The sequence below is a fragment of the Lagopus muta genome, chromosome 1 (genome assembly GCF_023343835.1).
Source record: "Lagopus muta isolate bLagMut1 chromosome 1, bLagMut1 primary, whole genome shotgun sequence".
Taxonomy (NCBI): Eukaryota; Metazoa; Chordata; class Aves; order Galliformes; family Phasianidae; genus Lagopus; species Lagopus muta.
This window is the reverse complement of record NC_064433.1, coordinates 39,076,002-39,090,176: the sequence shown is the minus strand read 5'-3', so window position 1 is coordinate 39,090,176 and position 14,175 is coordinate 39,076,002. Positions and strand designations below refer to the sequence as shown.

Here is a 14,175-nt window from a genome sequence, read left to right as displayed (position 1 = left end):
TTGGCTTGAGCATCATTAATTAACTCATTTCTTAGTCCTGGGGTATTTGTGTGTTTCATCTTACTATTGCTCAGATATAGGTCGGTGCATAATGTTTAATGTTAAAGTAGAGTCCTTAGAGAAGCATAAAGCATAAGCGTGTTTAATATTGTAAATTAAGCAGCAGAACAGCTTTCCCCTTCAGGAATTCTTGTCAAAATGTGCACCATGGAGGAGAACAAGCAAGCTCAAGACAGCAGAGATAGTCTCCTGGCTTGTCAGGGGGTGAGCTTCAGTTTTCTGTTTAATGTGGAGGCAGTTTCTTACTGTGCTGTTTTTGAGTTGTATGAAGCATAGCCCCTGGCCAGATGGCTGCATATTTCATGAGAATGAATTGAGAACTCTTCCTCGGTACAGTTTGCATAGTAGGAGCTTTTGATTTGCAGGAGGAGTGGAAGGTGATTGAATAGCAGAGAAAGCTGCGTGGGCCTCTGTCAGTTTGTCTGGAATGGGGAAAGCTGGGAGTCTTCCCTACTAGATGTAGGGACCCTACTCTTGCCCTTGCCACTGCCATGTCCCTGGCAGGGCCCTTGAAGTGCCACCTGCCCCAGTGCTGCAGCACATGGGCTTTCTCCATTCTCAGGCAGCGTGCATACCTTCTCTATATAATGAAATCTGTTTCATTCTTTGCATTTTCTCCCCTTGGTACTTTAGCTCCTGTTCTTAAGTACTTACAGGAGAAGTGCACTTCGTAAAGTCAGTCCCACTGTTTTGAATAAACCCAGAGCTTTTATACCTGGCTTTCATTTCCATGCTCTTTGATAATTATAATATTTAACAAGCAGTCTGATGTACAGGAAGCAAACTTCAAAGCATTTACGATCAGTTTCGTGATGACACACACACTGCTAAGGTCAGGTAAACAACGGACTTCTGGGTTCTTGATTCTTTCAAACTGACACAGTACTACTGGTCAGGAGGAGGCCAGTGTGTGTTATGCCCTGGTGCTATTCGGAGATGTCAGCAGTCTCTCAAAACCCAGAAGGCAGCACAAAGGATGTACTACACAATTAGAAATGCAGGCTTTTACCCTTTTCTCCAGAATTGGTCCTGAGAGTGAGCAGTCAGAAGTGGCTGCAGCTCCAGGTGCAGCTGAAGTAATAATAATGCTTCACTGCCCTGAAAGGGTGTGCTCTTGCTTCTTCCTCCCAGCACGTTTTTTCCTTCCCGAGAGTCTGACAGTGCTTTTGGGAGTGTGCAGTTGAGAATTAGGAGGGATACTGGGACCTCCCTGTTTGTCAACAGTGAGCTCTTGCAGGATCAAGCCCTGGGTAGTTAGCTCAAAGAAGTTACGCTTTGCACGTTTTATAGCACTGCCTTGTGCAGAACAGAATATTGCCTAAAACTCATCTTGAAATGCAGAACGTTATTCAGTAGGTAGGATATTTTACAAGTACTTGGAAACGCTGCCATCTTCTGAAGGTCAGAGATTCTAATGAATTTTCGTAGTTGTTGGCCTAGTTGTTATCAGCTGGAGGGTGTTTCTATGTACCTGCCTACATCCAAGAGACTCAGTTAGGATACTTTTGCGTTTTTATCAGCGGCTGACTGAATAACTGACCGAAGTTTTCTTTTACTGAATTTTTACAAATGGCATCATGTACTGGTAAAGACATTTGAAGAAATTTTGACTGAAGTGCGGCCTTCCTGCAAAGTGTCACTGTTGTTGAAGTGCATGTAAGTACTTAGCCCATTTTAAGAAGTACTTTGATTTCCCAGAAAGTTCTTTTCAGGGCCTTTTCTCCTTGAAACTGATGTCTACACTTTCCAAATCTGTCAGATGGCATTGGCATGGTAGAAACAAACCACTGCACCATGTGTAAACACATACGAATTTCTGGTGCTCTGGAAAAAGAGCAGATGATGTGAATGTCTTGCTGATTTTAGTGAGTGTCCTCAGTTGACTATTCATGTAGGTATAGCATTTTCCTGTTGGCTTCTTGAATGGGTAAATTTGCTCTTAAAAGGTTAATGTGAAGTGTAAAACTTACAGGTAGCTAGATTACAGGTTTAACTTGTGTTTGGTTTGTGAGGACCCAGGGCTCTGTAGAAGATGGGGAAAATACAGCTGTGTCCTTTCCTCTTTTACAAGTTCCTTCCTAGACATTTTCCACTGCACAAATAGAACATGTCAGTGGAGGCATGAAAACGAGTGTCAGGAGACAGTAGTTGCTCGCTACTCCTCTCTCCATTTCTGTCTCCTTAAATAGGAAGATCTCTGGAGGAAGTGTGGTGGAGTCAGCGGAGAACTCGGGGACGGCAGGCGGTACCTCTTCAGGCAGTACTTATCACACAAAATAGGCAGTGACAACAGCTGTGACCTGGGGAGTCCTTAAGTCCTGCCACGTGAGATTCTGCAAGCATACAGTGCTGGTGGTTGGTGGCAGTGGGGAAGGTGGCACAGTGTGAGCTGTAGTGTACACACAGCTCAGCCAGAATGGAGCTAGAGGTGTCAGCAGGGGGCACACAGCAGTTTGAAGAAGAGTAAGCTGCTTTTTTAAAATGCTGATCACTGGTGTAGCATTCCTGGTACTGACTTTCTTAATATAATCACAGAAAGTCAGTATATGGCTGTATCCTGTATCAGAACATGTATGGAGCTGAAGAGATCTGGTTTGCTTTCATGCTGTGAGAAGAATATTAACAGTGGAGAGGTTTTGGTACTTGATATTTTTTGAGGGCCTACTATGGCCAAAAAAATGAGGCATGTGTTTAATTCAAATTTGGGAGAACATTTATGAGGATGTCCTCTGACAAGGAAGCCTGTTGAGGCTCTGCACCTACTGTGTCTTTGCTGCATGAATGCTAATGAGCTTTCTTAAACATTTACAGAGACAGTTGCCTCTGTTGAGTCCGCTTTCATATGGCAATGCTACAGGTGTAAAAAGCCTCAGTGGGCCCATGGTGGTTCAAAATTGTGATTGCTGGTGCCCTGGGTCTTAGGAGTGAGAGTCAGTCTTGGTCTCTCAGTGTTGGTCATTGGATCTGGCTCAGTGGTGTCGAAGCACAGTGAAGCTAAGCGAGCCTTTGAAGCAGTGTAGCACTGACGTGGCATTGCCTTCCTGCTAATGAATGTCAGTTATCTTGACATGTCACAGATGTTTTTTTGCTGTTTTAAATTCTTTTAACCAGCACAGCTGCTAATGCAGCATTACCAGTCCTCTGCTGTTTCTCAGGTATTTCAAGATCTGTCCAGAAAATAAGTATCAGCAGACTTGATGCTGCCTTGAGTTCTTCAATAATGGCTAGAGAGCTGCCTCAGAAGACCTGTGAAGCCTGTTGAGTTACATAGTGGGGTTTTAGCATTTATTTTATTACTAGTAGAGTGATAGGTATATAATCCTTATTATGTAATACAAATTAAACCTTCTCCTTCTTTCAAAACACCCAGTAGAGATATTTGTTGACCAGCTCACTCCCTCTTGTATTATTCATTTATATCTGTATATCACTGGCAGGTTTTTCCAATTCTTAATATTCTTAAGAAATGCTTTAGTATTTGTGCCCCCACAAGCTGTGCTTTTCGTTGATGTTTATAAGTATCCTTTACAAGTTTCTACAACTAATACTGGTTTATACCCTTTAAAATTTTTATAGTGTAAATATTATATTTTTATTTGCCACTGCTGTTTGGCTTTATCTGCACTATTGTACTTTCCTCATCAAATTGCTTCCTCATGTAGAATAGCTGCTTCTAATCCACGTGGTACACATTAGAAAAATAAAGAAGGAAGCTCTTTTGCCACTTCTGAAGTGTCATGTGTGTAGACTTGATAGATGGGTATAAACTTAGTTTCAATTGTTGCCTGTTGTCTTCCTGTCCATTTTTTAATGTAATGGGGGAGGTAGGTGGTTTCCCAGGAACTTATGATTGCTTGCAATTTGTTCATTAATGTCATAATGAATTTCTAATGGGACACGAGTATCACAGTATTTCCTGTAGAGATGTAACAGGAAGAGTCAGGCGTCAAAGCTGGTGTTTTTTGCCATGGCCTTTTTGGGAAAGAGAAGGTGCACAAAGTGGGTGTCGTCTTATGTTTGTAGCTGGAGGTAGGAATGGGAATTCTGGGCTGGTGGCAGAACACTGCATAGCAGGTTGTGTGATGTGTCCGGCCTGTTGGAAATAGAGTATTAAGTTACACTGTGGCAAAAACGCCTTTTTTAGAAGTTACAAACCACCTCTGTGTAGATGAACAGCTGTATAGCTAGCCTTTGAGGGAAAGGGAGGTTGGTGTGGGGTACGCCTGTTGTTTATTCTTATACCTAACAGGATTATAGTACGTATGATAATCATCTTATTTGCTTATACAAACATTTTTGCTTACTGTATTAAAACATTGCAGTGCATTTCATGTAAGCTATTTGAGAAAACTGTTTAGCAAGTTTAACTAAGGCACAGTGTGAGTGCACCCTGATGTAATGTGGAAGAAGAGATTCCTGAAGTGCCTGCTCTGCTTTGAATTTTGGCTTCGGGTGCAATTTGTGTCAATCTTATCCATGCAGAGGATTTTATGTCTCAGTGATGTTTGCCTGTTGGAAGTACCTTACCTTTTGGGGATCACAGTGACATTTTTTTCAACAGATCAGGTTAGGTGTTCAAAGTGATGCCAAGTGTGTACCTGTATAGTGGAAAAGAAAAAACAAATTACGTGACATGGAATTTGTCAGTTTGTCAGTTAACACTGTGTGTGCCTTTGGTACTCCTGAGTACTGCCTTCAATCTTCAGCTTATCAGAAAGGGAAACCACGTCCACTTTTCCTGAGATATGTGGGTTAGGGTTAGGGGAATATATTTCTGAAATCAGAAGTGAACTGAATATATTTCTGAAATCAGAAACACACTGAGCTGTTTTAAAATTTACTTATGTACATATGTGTGTGTACAGCAACCAAGTGGCTTTGATAAACTTTGTTGTATTTACCCACATATAAGATAATACACAATGCCACTTTACTTGCTTCTCGTTTAACTTTTGTTTCCATACAGATGCAGCGTGGTTATATTATTCCTTTATATGCTTATTTTATATATTTCATTAAACTGTACAAATTAGTAGTTTATTTACAGTTTATTTAATCCTACCTATGGATTAAAAGCTTTGACTGATACCATCTGAGCCAGCATATTAAAACTATTCATTTGCTTCTAGTATTTCATATAAAGATGAGGATTATACCACACGTAACTAGTGCTAATTGGAGGAAGTATGCATAGATGCAAATTGTATTGGCAAATTTGAGCGTCTTACTGCCTTTTTGTTCCTGTAATCATGGTTTCTTCTGTTAAACTTGCTTTTTCCTGAAAATGGTAAACTGAAATAGAAAAAGTGAGCTCACAGAAAGTCTGTCTCACACAGTTCAGTATTCCCAATCAAAATCTGAGCATGTTTTTTTGTTGTTTCTTTTTTTGCCCGGTGGAGTGGAAGCTTGTCATTGCCCTTATGTAATTCGGGGTTATTACTTTTATTCTACTCAGCTAAGTCACTTCTTGTGGCTTAAATAAGGAAGCACTGAAGACCTACCTAGATCCCACTGTAGCAGAGGGTGAAGAGGCCAGGTGACTTGTATCTTTCTGCTGTAATCCCTAAGAGTTCACAGACCGTCCTGTTTTCTTCCTCTCTTTTCACTCCAGGAAAGCAGGGTTTTCCCTATTGAAGAACTAATAGTTAAGAACTTTATGGAGGTAATAGTTAGACACAGAGGTAAAAAGGGGAAGTTAGCACTTGTGTTTTACATTAAATCCAAGAAACATTAGAGTTAACAAACCTATTTATATAAGCAAATTCTATAATAAGTTTTCTTATGCCTTTTTGTGTTGCTTGATGTTTAATTTGGTTAAGAAATTGTATTAGGGGATATCAGAATGTTAAGTATTTTAAACTGAAAAGCTGCTTTGGCAGCTTTGTTTAGCTTGTTTAGTTGCCAATGTGCTAAAAGAAGATTATGTTTGGTGGAAAAAAAAAAAGAATTTGAAATATAATTGGCATATTCTTAAATTTGTCTGGGACATAAATACATATACAATATGATTCCACAGCCTTCTCAAATTTAGCATTTCCAGATTTTATTACCAGATATCTGTCACGTGAACTAGCACTAACTGCCAAAACAGTAACAATAAAATCATAGCTGTGTACTGGCACTTTATTTTTACAGTATAAAATTTTTGTTTACTTCTGATCTAAGAAGCATATTTGTAAACTAATGAAGACTGCTTCTGTTCGTATCAGGAGATAGTGTAAAGTGCCATGTATTTATGTCACAGTGAGCACAGTGCAGCAGTCAAAACTGTTGTAACTGCTTCAGAAAGTAAACTGTGAAGACTCAGCTCAGGAGAGTGAGGACGCCCCATTTGTGAAATGCCCTTCTGTTCAGACAGCAGTTTCTGTGGCCTGAAAGTCTGTTCTGGATTTAACTCCTGTATTCCAGCACCCACAGGTTTGGTGCCGCTCAACAAATGACAGGAGTTTCAACAATGTGTATGTAAAATGTGAATCTGTCATATGTGATTTGTATATATATACATGCCCAAGCCTTTAGGGTTCAAGAAATCTTGGGAATTTGTACATCATGTTAGCTGTGATGCCATACTGTCAGTCAGATCTTCTTTTCTCCATTTCTGTCTGTGAACTTGTGCTCTTTCACCTGCAGTGCTATTATAAAGCTAATGAGAAATGTGAATCTACATCAAAAAGCAAGTTTTGTTGTTCTGTAGAATGCACTGCAACAACAGAATTTCAAGTGTTCTTGAAAGCAGGTTTGCATGCAGCTGAACAAGAAAACTAGCAAATATATGAAAGTAGATTTGCATGTAATATTAGGTAGCCAGGTTTTGGGTTCTGTTTGTTTCTTTTGAATGAAAATACTAAAGCAGACATTGGCCTGTGTTGTTTTCTCCATAAAATGTCTGTCAGAGCGAGTCTTGAAACAGTCCTGGGATTCCCAGCAAGAATGATAGCGTCTGTGGCTGTAGCAGGTACCACATTGTGGCCAACTCTCCTGTTGCCCTTACTTATCTCAAAGGGAGGTTGAAGGACAAGAGTGATTGCACCTCTACTTGAAACACATGAATAACACCTGAATATATGTGTTCTATTGCAGTCCTGGCTAAGAACCATGATTAAGCATTCTTCATGCTTCAAATAGTTGGAAATCCCTGTGAAATCAGCTTTAAAACATGCAGATTATATCAATCTCAGAGACCGTCGATTGTAGTGTTTGCCTGAACTGTACTGTAGATTAAGTTACATGATAACTGTAAATTGCAAACTAGCAAACCTGCGTGTGACTTATTTAGTAGTTCAGTATAACAGAGAGTACAGGGCAAAACTGTAGTCAGTACAGAAATGACATTGCCTTCTTACGGAATATGTGAGTTAAACAATGATCATTTGTATGTAGCTTGTGATTTGTGCACGTATTTGAATGTAAATATCTTCTGGGTGAACTTCTACTGAGATACGCTCTTTCTTGCATATGACAAGGTGTTTACATGAAGTGGAAATAATAGCTAGAGAAGTTTGAGTTTTGGAATGATTTGTCTGTTTTTGTCATAGTTGACAGTTATACTGCACTTGATTTAAGTAATGATGCTTAATGGGTGCTTAATTTCAATAGTCTCTGCATGCCTTCCCCATAAGACTTGAACAGACACGAAAGATTGCATCAGCCTCAAGTACTGCTTTCTCCTTAGGAGCTCCACCTGTTTCTGCAAGCATCTATGGAGGACCCCCATTTTCTGTACTTAGAAGTGAAAGGTTTGCAAGAAATTACTCTCGAGAAGTGGGGTGCCAGAGTTTGAAGCTGGTATTTATGCCCAAATTGAATGAGAAAAATAGAAACAGTGCATTTCAAACTGCCAGAACTTCAGAAGTAATAGATGCTTGTGAAATGATTTCTTAATTTCAGTTATTTAGTTTGGCAACAATCAGTTTAACAAGTTTGTGTGGATCAATCATGCAGGACTGTAAGTAGTAGGCCATTATTAACTGAAAATAACTGATGCATCATGCCAGCAGGATTTACCAACAATTACACTAAATTAGGCTAGTGTCGCAAAAATTTAACATTACTAGTTTTATCAAGAATACCTGTAAGCTGTTCCATTTCTACTAGTAAATATAGTTTAAAAAATAAAATACTTAATGATTAAAAGTTGTATTTTATTAATATACAGCGATATCCAGTATTATCCCAGCTTACTGAAATATATAAGCTATAACTTGTGGGTTGGCTGAATGAATGCTGGCTAAATGAATACTTCATTTCATAATTGAGCAACACTTGTCATCCTTAATTCTAAAGTTGTGCCTCAAGTTCTGTTACAACACCAGGCCTGTCCTGTTCCTTACTGTCTTTGTGAACATAAACAGCAGTCCTTCTGCCTGGTATGTATTGTATTGAAAAGAATAGTCATCAAATATAAAATGCCTGCTTTTAAACTGATTCCTTAAACCATGAATAGATGCAATACTCAGAAATATTCTGTGACTAAATTTGCTGATGATTCTTAGTAACTTTTATCATGGAAGTGTTCCCAAATATTCAGTAAGTCTTTGACCACTGTAATTACTAATATTAGGCTCTTCAGATGTTATAGTTTCTAGGAAAACATTGGATTAATGTCCCACAGATAAGTTACAAGTGCAAAAAAAGAGTATTCTGCCTCTGTTTCAGAGCCTATAACTGCCAGATTACCTTGTATCTGTAGCTTGGAAACTATTTATATCTTATGATTTCAGTTCATATACCTTAATGCCACTTCATTTGTTTACGCTGTATTCTTAATTAATGCAAAAATTAAACATGGGACCTACAAATGTGGAGATGGTTACCCAGACTTGCTTTGGATCTTGTCACCAAATTTCTGCTAACACCTTCATAGTTACTGACTTACTGAAATTTAAAAAAAGAAAAAGATAGGAATTGCAACATGTAAATTTCTTCTCCTTCCACCCCCCCACTGCCTCCCCGCCAAGGAGCGATGAGTAAAGGATGTTGATAAACAGTGTGACCAGTGAATCTTAATTTCTTCTGTCCAAGCAAAAACTTCTATCCTCACTGCAGACCGAGACTGGTTTCAAACTGTGGTATAACTGCTCATTAAACTGCTGTTTAGTGCGCGCAGAAGTTTCGCTGTGGTGGCATTAAATCAGAAGACTCATTCTTTAACCATCATGTTTGTCAAAAGGAGGGGCTTCAGTTCGCTGCAACTTCTAGCCCTATTTCAGTCGACACTGCTGAGGGGTAGAGGACAGAGGTAGACAGCAAGTAATGTCATTTTCCATGGAGATCCATGCAGGCAAGAAAGTAGATTAAAATGGCTTGTAAAATGTATCAGTGAGAGTGGTAGAGATGTGGGCTGCAAATTTAGGAAAGAGTCAGTTTGAAAAAAGAAGTTTTAGCAAATGGCTTCTAATGGGTGAAATTTCACAGTAATACAAAATTTTATTATTCTGGTAGTTTAATTAGGACATGAAGGTGAATTTCAGTACAAGCTTTTTGAGTACAAAAGGCATTATAATATAATCAAATTCAGTTTTAATTCAATTAGGATGATAGCTTGTTACTGTCATTTTCTTATTTTATATCATTTTAATTTCTAATTGGTTCTCTGATCCAGTTTAGATCCAGTTCAGTAAAGTTTGTCAGCCTAGCTGTATGTAATGGAATCAGGAACAAGCAATTAGGGGTGAAGAGAACAGGAAACTCTTTTTAACCTGCTGTGCTGGTGGATGTGGATGCTTTTCTTTAATTTAGTTCCCGGGTACATTAACAAAGATGTTAACAACCTCCCTAGATCCAAAGGACTTGCCGCACTTGATTCACTAGGTGAATCAAAGGAAGGGATAAACTATTCTACAGGCAACTGTGAGAGGGGTTTCTCCTTTCTCCTGGTTTCTGCTTTTCTGCAGGATTTCAAAATGGTTGGCTTGTTTTATACCTTGACGTCTAATATATTACCTTGTTTTCCTCCGTAGCCTGATGTAGTGGTTGACAGCCCTGCCCATGGCAGGGAGGGGGTTGGAACTCGCTAATCTTTTAAGGTCCTCTCCAACCTGAGCTGTTCTGTCATTCTCTGATTCATAATTTTTGAATGCTTTCTATACTAAGGGTAAATGAAGAAGAATGAAATGGGGTGACAGATTAAACATGCCATATTACTTTCCTCTTACTAGAGGCAAAATGTTTTGATTTGTCGAATAGATCAAGTAACAGCTAAAGGCAAGTTGTAGTCTCTTGCTAGAAAGCAATGGTAAAAAATGGAACTTTTAAACTTTATTACCTTGCTAGATCTCATCATTGATTAAAGGCTGTAAAATTGTAGTTCACTGTAAGATACATACATGAAGTAAAGCTATGCAGTAAGATAGTAGTCTGTTTAACTGATTGTTTTTCTCTCCAAGGTTTGCCTTAATTTACTTTAAGAAACACAGACTTGTTTTTCTTGTTTTTTTGAGAGGGAGGAGCGCTGTCTAGGGGATTCCTAAGACGGATGTTCACTGAGGGACGTGACACACTAGAGATCTCTTTTAAAACCATCTATTTTTAAGGTTACCTACTCACTTAAGTCTGTCCCCTTCACATCTGAACACCTGATTGTAAAAACAGCCAGCTTGATCACATGCAGCTGACGCTGGGATATCCAAAGGGAAACTGTTACAATCTAGTGTGTTCAGCCGGCCTCTGTTCACCTCCTACTGAGCGATCAGAAAGCACTTCTGGGAAGTTTCTAAAGCATCATTTTGCCTCACATAGGCATCTTGTTTCCAGGACAGTTTGGACCTGCCTGCATTTGTTTGTTCTTTGCTGCTCTGTGCAGTCCAGGCTGCAGGGCGCTGTGGAAAGAGAAAGTAGTTTTAGTTCCTGGGCCTTAATAGATTTCCTTCGCGATTTCATCTCTTCTAATCAGAAAAGGTAGGCGGACTTTGTATGATCAACTTTGCTTTGTTTTGCTTCCGTCATGACTAATAAGCCTAGTTTCTAAATCAGTCACTAAAGGAAGTGAGATTTGTTTGTTTGCACTGTCCAGCTGTTGATGAGTTTAGGGCCTGCAGGCTGACTTCCATCAGAACTGACAGAACAGCGAATGGAGAAATAGTGTTTCTGCCACATCAGAAGAGAGTGGGAGCTGGGCTGAGGAACAGCATAAAACAGAGGAGGCAGAGGGGAAATCCCCACCCGGCTCTGTTGGGCCCAGAGGCCTGGTGTGCATGCTCTGGTGCTGGGCTGGCACTGGGAAATGGCTTTAGCAGGAACTGAGGGCCCTGGAGAGAGACTGGGGAAGGAGAGATGGAGCCAGGAAGGGAAATGGATCCTAGAAGGGCTGTGGCAGTCATGGATGAAGAGGGCCTACGCCTGTACTCTGTGAGAAGACTGCCAGATGCATTCATGAGAATGTATCTTTTTAATTCATTCTGGTACCAGTGGAAGTCCTATTATTTGCATGTTGCATGTACGTTGCTTTCTCCTTTTTAACAATTTCTAGATTAAGGCTTACTGAGGTGTGGAAGGGCAGACTTTTATGAGTCTGTTGCTTTAAATTTATCATGCAATTCTGAAATGCTTTCCTTTTGGGGCTGAGATGTCATTCTCTAACAATAGAGGCACTTCTGGCACTTGATAATTACTGCTCTTAGAAGGGACCAGGGAGATAATACGATGACAATCGGAATGGAAATGGAAAACCAAGGAGATAAAATTTCTTTAATAACATCTGTTTCATGACATTCTGACATAAGGTACTTGCTGATAGTCAAAATTGTCTTTTGCATGGCAAGTGATGAGGGTGAGAAAGGGTCCATCAGACACCTCTGGGGACAGAGGTAAATAGGACGTACTATGCACATGTTTTTCAGCATTAAGATCATTTGCTTTTCTTCGCCTTAAGATAGGTAATAGCTTTCTTGAAGTCCACAGTGAGTTTCCTGTATGAATTTCCAGGTACAAGACGTAGTTTTAAGTAATCTTTGTTTGAAGAAACTCAAAAGTGATATATTTTTAAATTATACAACCTTCTTCCACTTCCTCGACGTCAGCTTCTGTGAGTCCCGTTCTCCTGTAGTAACAGTGTTATTGAATAATAAGTTCTGAGAAACTTTATTTAAACTACATGAATGTGATCACCAGCAACGCCAGTACTTTGCCATTTGCATATACAAGTAAATTCCTTTATTATCTTAATAGTTGTTCTTCTTTCATCCCAATATACGTAGTCTCGCAGGTTGTTTATCTCTGCCTGTCATGGACGTGCAATCTGCGGTAATACGTTTGAAGTCCATTTGAGCTCCCCTGATTCTTGCCATATATGGCACAATAGACTGCCCAAATTTGGTCAAATATTTTTAGCCACTTAGTCATATGTCTTTTAATGTGCTGCATATGTAAGCTTTTGATTCACTTAGCAACAGTATTTTTATGAGTAGTTCTTGCCAGTTTTTCTTACGTGTAATTGAAAAACAGGCAAAGTTTGCTCTTTGATAGGTTGTGTCACTAACAGACGGTCTGGCTTTTTTTAATAGTGCCGATCAATTTTAAGATATCCTTTTTTCACATGTTATGCATTTTGGAGGATTGCAGCAAACATGAGTATGTAGCCTATTGAAATGTAATACTGAAAGATCTGAATTTAACAGCATTCAGAAAGTTGTGAGTTCTTCTGGTATAAGTTTGTTTTGCATATGATAAACTGGTGGATATTATGAGATAGGTAGGATATCTGTGATCAGGCAAATTGCATTTTTTCCAGAAAAACGTGATGTAATACATGTGTGAAGCATGGCTTGGCTAATGTTTCTGTGAAGTGTAAACATCTGTGTTTCCTGAACTGCTTTTCTTCCTGATCTGTTGCTACGTCTTACGATTAGTTCCTTTCATTCTGAGTAACAAAATGACTTGCAAAGAAAGGTGATTATTTTATTTAAGAGCTTATTAATACCATGTGGGCATTGTGTGCTGATGCTAATAACTGGAAGAAAATGAAGGCAGTATCCTTGAGGAATTGGTAGTCTTTACTGTTGAAGTATGCTGATAAACCAGTTATTGAAAGAATTGCTGATTATAGGGATGGAAATTAGTAAAAAGATAATTTGGAAAATCCTTTAAGAGGGCACATTTCAAGAGTATCTGAAAAGGTAGGGAGGAACTTAGGTTTATGAAAGTTATTATTTTAAGAGTGTGTTTGTTTTTAATTGAAGAACAAATAATGCAAGCAGTTTGTTGCAGTCTGGTTGCAGTCCAGCAGAAAGATTACTGATGAAGAAGCGCAGATGAGGCTTGTTATTAAAGCAGTTCTTTGTTGCATTCTAAATGAAACTTAAAGTTCATACCTTACTAAAGCAAATGGGGTCAAAGAAGGATAATTTCTTGCTGTTTTTGTCTGGTTAAACAGGACGGCAGTGTGTCTTCTGTATATTTTAACTGCTGCCTCAGCACTAGAGAATGAGGGAAAGCTTTGAGATTTGTCTTGGAAAGCACAGTTGCTTAAATAAGGAAATCTGTGGTTTTTACAGTAGGAGAACGTAATTTTCGGTCCTGATTGTTGTAGAAATATGCTAAAAAGTAATAGCTATACCTTAGTTGCATTTTTATGAGACAGATAATTCTCTGGAAGAATTTGGGAGCCTGGTAGTAGCAGTTCTCGTTTCAGTCTTTTCGTTTTGTAGTACTGTTGATTTATTAAGGTAAAAAAAAAATTAATAGCGGTCTTGTGGAGTCTGTTTTGAGTCCTTGCTGTCTTGAAGTGCAGAGGGACTTTTGTCTGTGTTACTCTGCCCTTTTAAGGGCAGCAGTATGGAAGTTGGCAAGAAAACGCACTGAGCACCCTGTGAGAAAAATACTCAAACACAGAGAAGAGAGGCAAAATAGGAGCCAGTCAAGATGGGGATCTGGAGAGTGCCAGAAGTTGTGCATGTCCGCAGCACTACTTGTTTGGTAATGAAAATGTGTGCTCCAGAGGTATAGCATGTGCACAAAAGATAATATCTTTGCAATATGCTGAACTGATAAGTAAGTTTATAAACGAGAGCGATCAAAAGACTGTTAAGAGATGTATGGTGCTAGAACATGCTGCGTAGAAAACAACAGGGTACTGTTGAAATGCAACGTAGCATCCCCTTCCACACTCCTAAGTCTGAA

The 14,175-nt window shown here is 39.2% G+C and overlaps 1 protein-coding gene across 8 annotated transcripts in view; it reads left to right on the top strand.

Moving 5' to 3' along the window:
• Positions 1–14,175, top strand: part of PPP1R12A (protein phosphatase 1 regulatory subunit 12A) — a 122,725-nt gene that overhangs the window by 30,399 nt on the left and 78,151 nt on the right. The gene's annotated exons all lie outside the window — the stretch shown is intronic.